Source organism: Manduca sexta, chromosome 25 (assembly GCF_014839805.1).
Source record: "Manduca sexta isolate Smith_Timp_Sample1 chromosome 25, JHU_Msex_v1.0, whole genome shotgun sequence".
NCBI lineage: Eukaryota > Metazoa > Arthropoda > Insecta > Lepidoptera > Sphingidae > Manduca > Manduca sexta.
The window spans coordinates 571280-583099 of NC_051139.1; the positions used below are offsets into that span (position 1 = coordinate 571280).

General features: G+C 37.4%; 1 protein-coding gene across 5 annotated transcripts in view; it reads right to left on the reverse strand.

Annotated features, from left to right (window-relative positions):
• Positions 1–11820, reverse strand: part of LOC115447750 (protein bunched, class 2/F/G isoform) — a 267023-nt gene that overhangs the window by 94463 nt on the left and 160740 nt on the right. The gene's annotated exons all lie outside the window — the stretch shown is intronic.

An 11820-nucleotide genomic window follows, 5' to 3' on the forward strand; every position in this document is an offset into this window, starting at 1 on the left:
ATTCTAAATGAAAGGGCAATGAATACGCGTAACAGAGTATATTATTACGTGCTATGGATACATAGATGTACAAACAAATTTACGTTAAGCCATTAAAGATTAAAAATTATAAGTATTTTTTTAATTTAAATGTTGTTATAGTCTTCACATAACATTTTATTAGCAAAATAAAAAAATAATTTAGAATCGTGCCATATAAATTATAATAATAACAACAAAAGTCTTTGTTACTGTAGAATCTTTACAGATTGTCGCATGAAATAAATAATTCTAATATGTGTGTGTGCGCGGACCTGAAGCGAAATTCCCAAATCTGTAATAGTATGAGAGCATTTAAAGAAAGATTTATTATATCACGATGGTGCATCACAAAAGGAAAACAATTTCGGTTAGCAACTATGAATGGTGCATAGAGCAAATTGAAAAGCAAATCTGCAAGCTCATTCTCAAAAATTGAATCGGTGACCTTCGCTCTTTTATCGGGCTTAAACTATGAATTTAATTACATTTAACGTCGACTGCTGTACAACAACTTTCATTTGAGAAATCAATGTCATTCTCTCGGACCGTGCTGCGAGTTAAACTTTCTGGAGCCGAGAGGAATATTCTAGAGTTAAAATTTAGTTTGGTCGACGAGGTTTGAGAGTTTACAAGGTTGCCGCGGGAACTTGCAAGTTTAATGCTCGGCTACAACAAATTACACGAATTAACGTGTCTGAAGGCACCACCGTGAGGGTACATCACGCGCAACACCGTCTTCAAATACAACCGGCAATTTGCGACTTGAGCGCGATTCATGATCACTCGTAAGAATTATTAAATTAAAAAGAATCTTTAAGGCAGAAAAAATAACGATCACATCACACAACAGATTGTTAATGATTTAAAGAGTTTAGATTTGTGATCTTTACAGTGGCCATGCCGCCAAATTGTATAAGTTAATTTTCTAAGTAAATTTCTACTTGTTTCCCTTCATCAAGATTCTCTTGGTTTTCAACCAATTTGTTTATGGAGTCAATGTCACATACAAATATAATTTATCGCGATCAATCGTTGGCTTATCATTCACCTCTTTTCGTAAGTATTTTTCATTACATAAGTCCTCCGTCGTGCATCTCTATTCACACTTATCCATCAACTGCATTCCACACTCTTACACCGATCATTTCATTACACATCTTATACTAAGTTAAAACAACTAAAACATTCTCCTTTACTTTAATATCTTGCAATATTAAAAAGCAAGCATAATCTGTTTAGTTTAAAGGTGGCAGACACAAAAAGTTCAATCAATTTATCCTTGCCCAACCGTCCGGAGCAGGGTCATTTCGAAGCGCTCTCCCGCCCATTATGAGCGAGCGTAGTGTCTGAAGGTAATTAAGTTTTCGTCACAGACGTCTGCGTGTCCAGAAATGGAAAGTGAACGTATTTTTCTTAGTATCACTATTTATAGACTGTTCTAAAGTGATTTTTACACGGCGTTAAAGAATATATGAGAACGGTATGAAGTCCTATTGGCATTTTCGGGATTCAAGATAACGACGTCTATGATACGTGATACACACATACAAGGCAAAAACGGCACTCAAAACTTATGAGACCAGTGTGGTGGCTTATAGTCCGAGTACGAACATTTTAAGCGTTAGACTTTTGAGACTTTTAGCCATAGATACACTGACTAGTAAAATACATTAAAAAAACTACCAATATACATAAGCCAGACGAAACAATGTAAAAAGATAATGTACAAAGGTTTGGTACAAATTGAATGCGCGCCAACGAAACCATGGTGGGAAGTAATAAAACAAAAATATGGCCGGCTGACGATTGGAGAAACCGACCACCACGTGCTTCCTGCATCGGCTGACAACGGCAGCGAGCTTCCCGATGCGTTTCTAACACTTAACAACCTTGACATCATAATTTGCATAGTGTACATCGGAGCCACATCAATAATGTTTATAGCGCCAATTCCTTCAAACCGTCAGTGAACGTTAAAATATACGAAAGGAACATTGGCAGAACCAAACAAAATGTGTTTAGTAGTTCAATAATAATGGACGCGGCTTGCGATAAAATCAACGTACCTTATGGACATTAGAATAGTTATAGTTTACTATAATTTAATTTAAACAAACGGTTCATAATCTATCCTAACTTATTTGCCCCTTTGATAATTTCCCTATTTCAATCACCAAAGTCCGAACAAAGCTGGGACATTGGCTTTATAACTCTATCCACTATATTCATAATTATAATGATATGTTTGAACATAGAAACCTCCCTCCGTAAGTCATAATTTATTCTTAAATTAAACAATAATATTTTAATACTGTTTTCTTATGTTTACGCGAATGTTAGACATAGGAATAAAACTATTTTTCGCGAATTTCCCCGCTGGTCAGTTCCCCTCGTGGCCATGAAAGCTGCAGAGTCTTCGAAACGTCGGGAGAAAATTATAACATAAAAACCGCGATAGAATCCAAAAATAAATTTATTTCAATAATATTTTTGAAAACGCTAAACATCCGTCTGCTCTGCGATTTGCGTATTTTAGTCATTTAAACAAGAGAAACAACGTTAAAAGGATAATTCAAACTGGTTGCACATCATTTTAATCATCTGCGTGATGTATTCCGTTCGAGCTAATACTTTCGGCGGTGCATTATATTAATAATCGGTTTCGGGGATGTGGCGGTCGGTGTGGGAGCGAACGCGCATGCGTGCCCGACACAAAAACAACCGGTCCAGTTAACCGATACTAACGAAGTTATTACAAAATGTAAACACAGTTCGCAAACAGAATATTATGTTCTAAAACTAAATGCGCTATGCAAATATGAGTAACAGTGTTTATTTAATACTTTCCTCTCTTTTTCTACGATGAGGGTCGAGGATTATTTTCATTAATTCCCGCAAGAAACATCTACTTAATGTATTGCATTAAGATACCTATCTATAGTTGTATTTTTGTTACGAAATTTACAATTCCAGCATTTTTCTAGATTTCATCTGGAAATCAGATCAGAGCTTTTATCAACACTATATACTGTAGAGTGTACACGGCTGGTAACGAAAAACGATTTTAAATTTGATATACACATGCTTATTATGTTCAATTTATAATGTTGTTTATTAATTTTATGTTATTATTGTAAACTTATGCGTTTGTACAACGTAGCAATTATTGTGTTTGTTGTTGCTTTACGAAAATAAACAATTTCTTTCCTTCCATATAGGAAACAATAAACCGGCCCAATTATACGTTTATTGTACAAGCTCGTTATTTGCCTTAACAGTTTGATGGCGCAGGTAATCGCCGAATTGAATTTATGTAAGAGAAAAGGAAGAAAAAAAGTTGTTTACGCTCGTGAAATGCTGCAGGCGGTCCGTTCGGTCATTAAAGGAAAGCTGACATCATCGCCCAAGTTAGAGCCATATTGTTATTATGCGGCGGACGGCACGGCGCACGGCGAAAGGAGCGAGATGGGTTATCGCCTACCGCTCCGAATATTAAAAATACCGATTTGACATCACTTAGTTTGTAACGACGAGTACCAAGTTCAATGCCACTGGAATCGAATTACACGCAACTATGCGCCGGTTCAGTGGTTTCATCGCGATCAAATTTGCACGCATTGTGTTAAATGATCCATTGATAGACCTATGGACGAGTTGGATCGCTAAGTAAACAAACTTTTTTATGACTGACAAATTAGCACGTACACGAAATATTTGGCATTCATCATGCTACGCTATGTCTATGTACATTTCTTTAATCAAAGTGTTTACATGAGCTCGCTCGTCTTACGATAACCATCACTTTCGCCCAGAAACAAAAACCACCAAGAACATGAAAAAGGTCCAAATCTATGATAGTGACTCGAGGGTATTTCCGTGGGAACAGTTAATCCCCTCAAATAAACGACTAAACTCATGCCTGTTATTTATATTCTATTAAATTAAATCAGAATAGAAAGCTGGCATTCCGATCTTTATGGGTATTGTGGAAGTAATATTTGCATTTTGCACGGACCAGAGTTATTACAAAATGTTTACAAACGGGTATCGCGTTCATAACCAACCTGATAATAAACAGCACCGACTATAAATTTCCAACAATCATTAATAATATACCATCAAATATTATCAAAACATTGCTACGAGTGGCGCTTACTTTACGCGTTTTAGAATACAGGAACTTCATAACACTAACAATATACATTGGCGGCGAGCAGCTAGGAATTCCTGGGCATAATAAGAATTTACACATAATATCTTCTAATTGATTATGTGCGGCGCCTTATTGCTTTTCCAATAAATAAATTCAGAATAATAATAGTAGTGGAAGCTTTTACTTCTACAGGAGCGACCTGCTCATTCCGTCATTCACATTCATCTAAAGCAGAAAAGTTTAAATATAAACAGAAACAAAATTAACTCGGCATTCAATTAATGGACAATTACATATCTAAATATAATAGTGACGGAAGTGTGAATAAATTAGCACTAATTACGAATGGATGAGCGAATTTTATAATAGACAATAGTGTGGGTAATAAATTTAATTCATACGATGAGATGAAGTCATTTGGTAAATAAATAAATACATGCAGCGGCCAAGTCGCATGAACAGTATCTACCGCTACACTGAGTGTCATTTCTTGTATCGTAGATATCAGGAATTAGTAGTTTATGACGGACATGGGTTCTTACAACACCCAAACTTCAGAATGTTTGTTGGTAATATAAAAATTTGCGATAAGTGTGAGTATAGTAGCGACATACATCTGCTTGTTTCATTGCGCCACGTCTACTTCATAAACATTCGCGTTTTTTATATTCGTAAATTATAAATTCTTTGAATTAATGTTAAAATTAAACAAACGCTTCCTGTTAATTGAAATAATAATACAATGGAAATTTATAAAGAGCGCATGCGTACCATTTGTAATTGATTGATCAAAGGCAACATTCTCAATGGTTGGAAAAAATACCTTCTGAATAGTATAAACAGGCATTGGCTTGAAGCAAAATCTTCGACATGTTAAATTTCTTACAAAAACAAACCTGTTCATTCGTTTCACCGCTGCTGGGGAACAAAAAACAGAATGAAAAAATCTTTGGCAGAAATTGGACGTTGAAAGCGACGTGAATTTAAACGTTCCAGTACCGGCTTTAAACATTATACCGGTACTATGTTACATTCATTGTAAGTTTTGGAAAGGTTTTTATCGAGCTGAGGTAATGTAACCATCATCTCGTGGTTTTGCATTTTAGATCATAATCTAACACGCTGGTTTGAAATAAACTGCGGAAATTGAATACAAGCTAAAAATTACTTGCTTTTTAGAAAAGAGGAAAAGTAAGTACGTGAACCATTCGATCCTACATAATCATCAATGCTATCAAAAATTCCATCGGATCGACTATGCAAATAACAGTCAAAATAGGCTCGTATCTTGAAGGTGTCTAAAGTGTAATAAAATATAATTAAAATAAGATATGTTAGAAATACGAATGATTGTTGCGTCAGGCGATCGAGGCTATGGCGTTCCCTTGTGCAGTACGTGTAACAGGAAAATAATTAAACGAATCTACTGCCACCTTACACAAGGTAATTTATTTATTCATTAATCAATGACGCCATATTTTTAAGTGCCAATATATTTGAGCGATGTAATTTAGTATGTGCAAGGCGAAGCATACTCTTAATACATTCTCATTTCTTGGAAATGCTAAAATTATAGACGTACAACTAGGTATGATCTTGACTAAAACTGGTAATATAATTCAAAATTGTAAGTTTTGAAATTTTCTTAAATATTATGTAGTTGTAAAAAATGAGTAACGAAATAATCTATTATATAACAAAACCACAATACCAACAGACTTCAAAACTACTTGGAAACTATGCAGAATGTATGCTTAAACAAAGCGTCATATTTCATTTAATAATAACATGGAAAATACTTTTAATAATAATAAGAAGATGGTAAACAGCTCATTGTTTGATGTAATGTCTAAAATTAACAGAGGACATAGCGGTACCGTGACATCAATATCCACCGTAAGCGACCAAAGCGGTTTATGTAACAATAAAATTGACGCTCAAAAAGTGAACGATTGGCTTCAGGCAAACATTGACATTTGGGTCGAAATAGTTGTTAATCTAACTGTAGATTCGCGTTTAATGATTGATTCTGTTGCGGCCGCGCCAATTCCAACCCGTTTGCAGTCTAAGCCGCACTTGAGGCGAAAATAGGTGTCATTCATTTTTTGCGAGTGCCCCGTAACGTTAATGTGAAATGAATTGCTTTTTGTTCGCGCTCAACAGATGGTACATCAATGGTTCGTTTGCATTTAAATTCGGTCTACACAGTTCGGTGAGCGCGCAGACCAGTAAACGTACAGACACCGCATGGATAAAATATACACGTTGTTGAGGTTATCATATTTAAGACCAGGATAATTACAGGGAAGAAGTCTGGTTCGATGGAGTATTTGCATTGCTAGTGCTACTGTTTCTGGATAAAGGCGATGTTAGCCAATTTCAGTATAGGCGATGTTAACTTGTATTTAATAGGACGACCAATATGTTTTTAGTCTGTAGTTGAGTTTATATATAAAGTCTAGCCTAACAAAAAGATAAGGTTAAAAACCGTGCGAGTTAAAAGTTAAAAATAAGAATTGTGTTTTAGTATTCTACAACTTTTGACACAAAGTAGAAAATTAAACTTTTTTTAACAAGAAACGTAAACGGTATTCAAAACAAAACAAATATGCAAATCGTGTCATTGTGTTTAAAAATGTCATTTAAAAAGACGAACAAAGTCTAAGCAAAGCGACAGTTTCTATTTATATACATAGGTGTCGTTGTTCTGTGTTGGCTCTAAAAGCGACACCTACACCCGTTCGCGGCCAAAATAATAGCGGTTGGGAAAGTGTTCAATTAAGAAAACGTTTGACACTTATTACAAGGGCAGAAGGTCTGTTTTGGGTGTGACGTAAGATAAAAAGACCGGCAGGAAGACATCCGTCAATCAACGAGGCAATCATTGACGCTCGAGCTCATTCCGGGAACAGTATGGAGCCACGTGCCATGAAACGCTAACGCTGTATTGTGGCGGATGACAACCGAGATGACGTTGATAGAACATGAATGAAACTAAAATTGAGAGCATTCTTTTACCTCCTAGACTGCCTCGGTGGCGTAGCTGCATAACGGGACGGCTGCACTGCTGAGATCTCAGGTTCGTTACCTGGTTTGAGCAGTGATATTGGATTTTTCTACTTCGTACCAGCCCAGAGTATGGAATTTGTGCCCGATATGGTGATAGGTGATAGGACAGAATACAAATGGCGAAAACTAGTTGGGTTTTGCGCCGCTGCTTACCCCCAGGCATAATAGGCGTGAGTGCGTGTCTGCATTTACATACCGACTAACGGAGTAAGGTCCGACTGGTGCAGGATAGCGTGGTGTAGCGTGCAATGATCGAGAATATTAGTATATATACCACGACTAAAACTCATCCTTCAATAAAATGGATCTAGACGTTTCTAACTTTCACGGCTTCCGAATATGAAATGCATCAAGCAACGTGCATTGCCGCCACTGCCCCGTGCACCACCGGTCGGAGTCTGTACATGTGTGTGGCCCAACCTTAATTATGACACTTACCTTCCACAAATGGAAGTAGTCAAATTCAAATAAAACCCGCGTGAAACAATAAATATATCGTTAAAAGAAGCGCCACTGGTAATGCGAAATCAATCATGGCGATAGACATCCGAGGCAATAAAATGTCGCCGTAAAACTGGATGGCCGTAAAGCGACCCGTGTGAGTCGGACGTTATTTAAGGGAACCCATAAAAACCCGAAAACGAAACAAACAATAAAAGACCACCGCAATGAGTTGATGCAGTCGCGATCGGCCGGCTCGACGCGGTGGTTCACCACTGCTAAAAATAATTTCACCAACATGTTGGCCGCATGTATCGGGAGTTTTCCCCAAAATTATAAATCACGCGACTCTCTTGCAAAGTCTATAAAAATCATACATTCACTTATAGAGCCATCCATGCCGTTTGTCCTTTTTACATCATATTATAGTTACTTTAATATATTCACTTTTGAATTCGGTATATTATCATTTCAATTTAAGTTTCTGCAAGTGCCGATATGCCATTCACTAATCAACTAAAGCGATGAGTTATGGTGTATCTAATTATGAGAAGCAGAAAGACGCATTATTTATAGAGGGTAAAAAATCTCATTACTTGGTTCATGTGTGTAATTCTATTGATTGATCGTCGAACGTGTAATTTTTTTTCCTTTAACGAGCCAACTGATTAGCATGTTGAACAAATTATATAAGAAAGCTCGCAAATTGCCAGAAACGCGATTTGCAATCGGCGTATTGATTAGGTGAGTGGTAGACAGTTGATACCCAAATGTTTTCTTTAAACTTTGGCCTACAAGACTCTCATGACCGTTGTTCATGATGGATGGTGATATCTTACTTCCAAGAGAGATGCAGAGCTAGTTACTGGTTGCCAGCATTCGGAAAAACTACAAATGTCCGGTCACGGCGTCATTGTCATTAGAAGGTGTTGTCGTTTGATGTCTTTCAGTCCGCGTTCCGTTAGCGATGCTATCACCAATGAGATGTTAATGTATTACTTGGCACGCTCGCCTTCGTACAGCGCGCCCTATCAGATTTCGGTATTATTAGGCGTGAGTGAGGGCCGGGCATGGCCATTGTTCGAATTACTTTTTCACGGCCCCGAGTTTTTCAGCAAAACAAAACCAGTTTCGTGTTAAATTTCCATTAACCTTGTCGAGTTTGCCGGCGGGAACGATCAACTTGACTTGTATGGTGATCGACTCAAATTACCTTTGTTTTAAAAACTACTATTTAGTTTTAATAAAAACACGGTTTTATGATTCATGTGCTCTTCACATATTTGTTAGTAAATTCGTAAAGAAGGAAAATTGAGATCTACAATCTACATACACAATAAGCTCTGAGCAAACGTTAAAAAGCAAATGTACCCTCGGTGCGCTTTAAATCCAAAGCGAAATTCTATTATTTACGTCGAATAAGACGTTCACTGCGAAATAATTAGTATTCCACTTGAAGGCCGAGCCCAAACGCGGCACAATCGCGAGGGAGTACTAAACGAAAAGTTATTATACCGACTGTGCTCGTATACAAAAATGTGTCCAGCGTCCGTGACCTAGGGTTCCGTTTGCGTTGCCACGTCTGATCGAAAGAACCAGACTGCTTGTCGCCGCCGGTGTTGAAGCAGGACGCGCGCACGGCCGGCGATGCGCGGGAGCGAGACGGCTGCTCCACTATGGCGTGGATATAAAAACTCGCGAGCGTGAGTAGGGGCAAGTGACGTAACCTGACAGAGCGTAAAGCGTAGTTTTATGATGATCAATGTCAGAACAGATAGTGGCCGATGCAAATTACCTAGCCGAGTGCGGAGTGCGGAGATTGCACGGTAAACTGCACGCTTATGCAACTTCGCAATGTTTTTATCTTTGTCACGATTAGTATTATGTTTAGGCTCCATTGAAGAGTCACGTACGCTTAAGACATCTTTCGAAGTTGAAACTGAGAATACAACGCTCTTTTCCTCATTATGGAAATTATAATTCAAGTTCTGCTTTTTCTCGCATATAAATGTCTCTCTAAAGCCCGTAGAAATACCATCGCTTGCAGTATTCTTTCCACTAAGCGGTGCATAAACACTCTAGTGCTTTGGTATTAATAACAGTAGAGCCTATAATGGGCATTACAAGATATAATACTAATAACAAGTGCTGTTGAATGCCAAACCACTATATAATTTAAATGCTGGGTATACATATAAGACAAGCGCTCTGCTCACCATTTGCTTGTATTTCAACAAAAAGAAAACAATTATTGGGATGAGTAATCCCCGACCCCGCTTCAATTTGTCGACCGCGTGATCCCTGCGCCGGCGCATTGAATCACTCATGACGTGCAACCGCAAACATCGTACGATGCGATTCTTGGTATGCATCAAGTTTAATTTTATTTTGTTCATCGATGATGCAGTCATTGTTGTTGGTCCACTGTGATTACATTTTAAATAGCCTATAGCAATTGGATTCTTTTTTTATTACCTTAGGTAACGAAAATCCAGCGATAACGATAGACGAGATGTGGGTAAGTGTACTCAAAGATTTTTGGTTTCCGGCAGTCACTTTTATAGGTGTTTGCTGATTCTAGCTAGCTTAGCGCATAATATTAGTCTTATTAATAGTTTACAACTACTTGTTTCTATAAATTAAACTCAGACCTTTAGAGCGCGCGAAAATGGACCAGTCCGACGGAAACTGGCTGCCCTCGAAGCGATTGACACGGTTCTTTTTGCTGCGCCGCCGCGCCTTCTGTAGAGACCAATCGGAGAACTTTGTCCCAAGAAACTTTTCAACTCTATTTTAATGTCATGGATAATCTCAGACGTTCAAGGGCAAATTTTTCAAACGTCAGATAAAATTTATCCATCGAATTAATTATATGGTGATATAATAAAAAGTGAGACAAATTGACAACTTTATACATACAATTGTAAATTTTTATTCGTTTGTTTCGCACTCGTACCGTACTTAAAAAAAATTAAACGATGATTGAAAAATCAACCCTAAGTCACATAAATATAAATTAGCATGTGAGTTTTGATAATACTTGTCTTGTAATGGTACTTCTCTCGATAAGAGCCATTCCGAGCTAAATAAAAAATATACACTTTATTAGCTGAAGGTCAGAAAGAAAAATAATAGATAGAAAAATTTGGGAAAAATAATTTGTGTATTGCTGATCTCTGAGGAAAGTAATGAGTAGTTGGGTATCAGTACGTGCTCCCAACTATCTCATTAGCTTTTCTAATCACAAAAAAGTATACCCATATAAGCATATTGTAAGATTACGATAACGGACGGTGCAGCTAAAACTCATCACAGCTCGGCGGCACATATGCCGTTTGCAAATGCGATGTAAAAATCAGCGCGTTTTCTAATTTCACATAATCCCGCACGAGTCTGTGTGGCGATAGGAAACTAAGCCCGCGAGTAAACCGGCACACGCGCGACACGCACCGCAACCAAACGTCAAGATTATCCCATAATCTATTATCAGACGTCGCGTGCTTGCTCGCTGCTCGGTGTTCGGTACTGGTCGCTCAGTGAAATCGTCGGGTGCACGTGATGCATCGCAAATTGCAAGTGAGTAACAAGGCGGCGCACCACCGGTGAATGGTAAGCGGCCGTAACTGGACCTAGACGTCCTAGAATATCGGGGACATGAGCACTTAGCAACAAAGTTTTCAAAACTCTAATAAACACTTCGCAATGGGAATTTTAAATAGATTGTATCATACAATTGGATTACGAAATAACTAACGTGAGCACCGTGAATGCCTACAATAGAAACATCACTTAGAACTTTCGAGTTGCCAAGCAATACGTGCTACTTTACTGCGTTCTTAAATGTGAAAAATTATGAGATAAGTAATATAATGATTAGAAATCGGATTATTTTTATTTTATTTATTTTATTATTTCCGGAAAACTTACAGCTAGATTAAACAATATTAGAGGTACATAAATATAAGAAGGCCATTTAAAAGCTTTCACAAATAGAATTTAGTACAAGAGCTATGGGTCGGTAGAACAAATATATACAATCATTAGAAATTATTATATCATAAAAGTAAATTATAAGCCAATTTGTCAATCATCAGAGAGACAGTTAGTTACCTATCATATAAATTAGTATAATATTT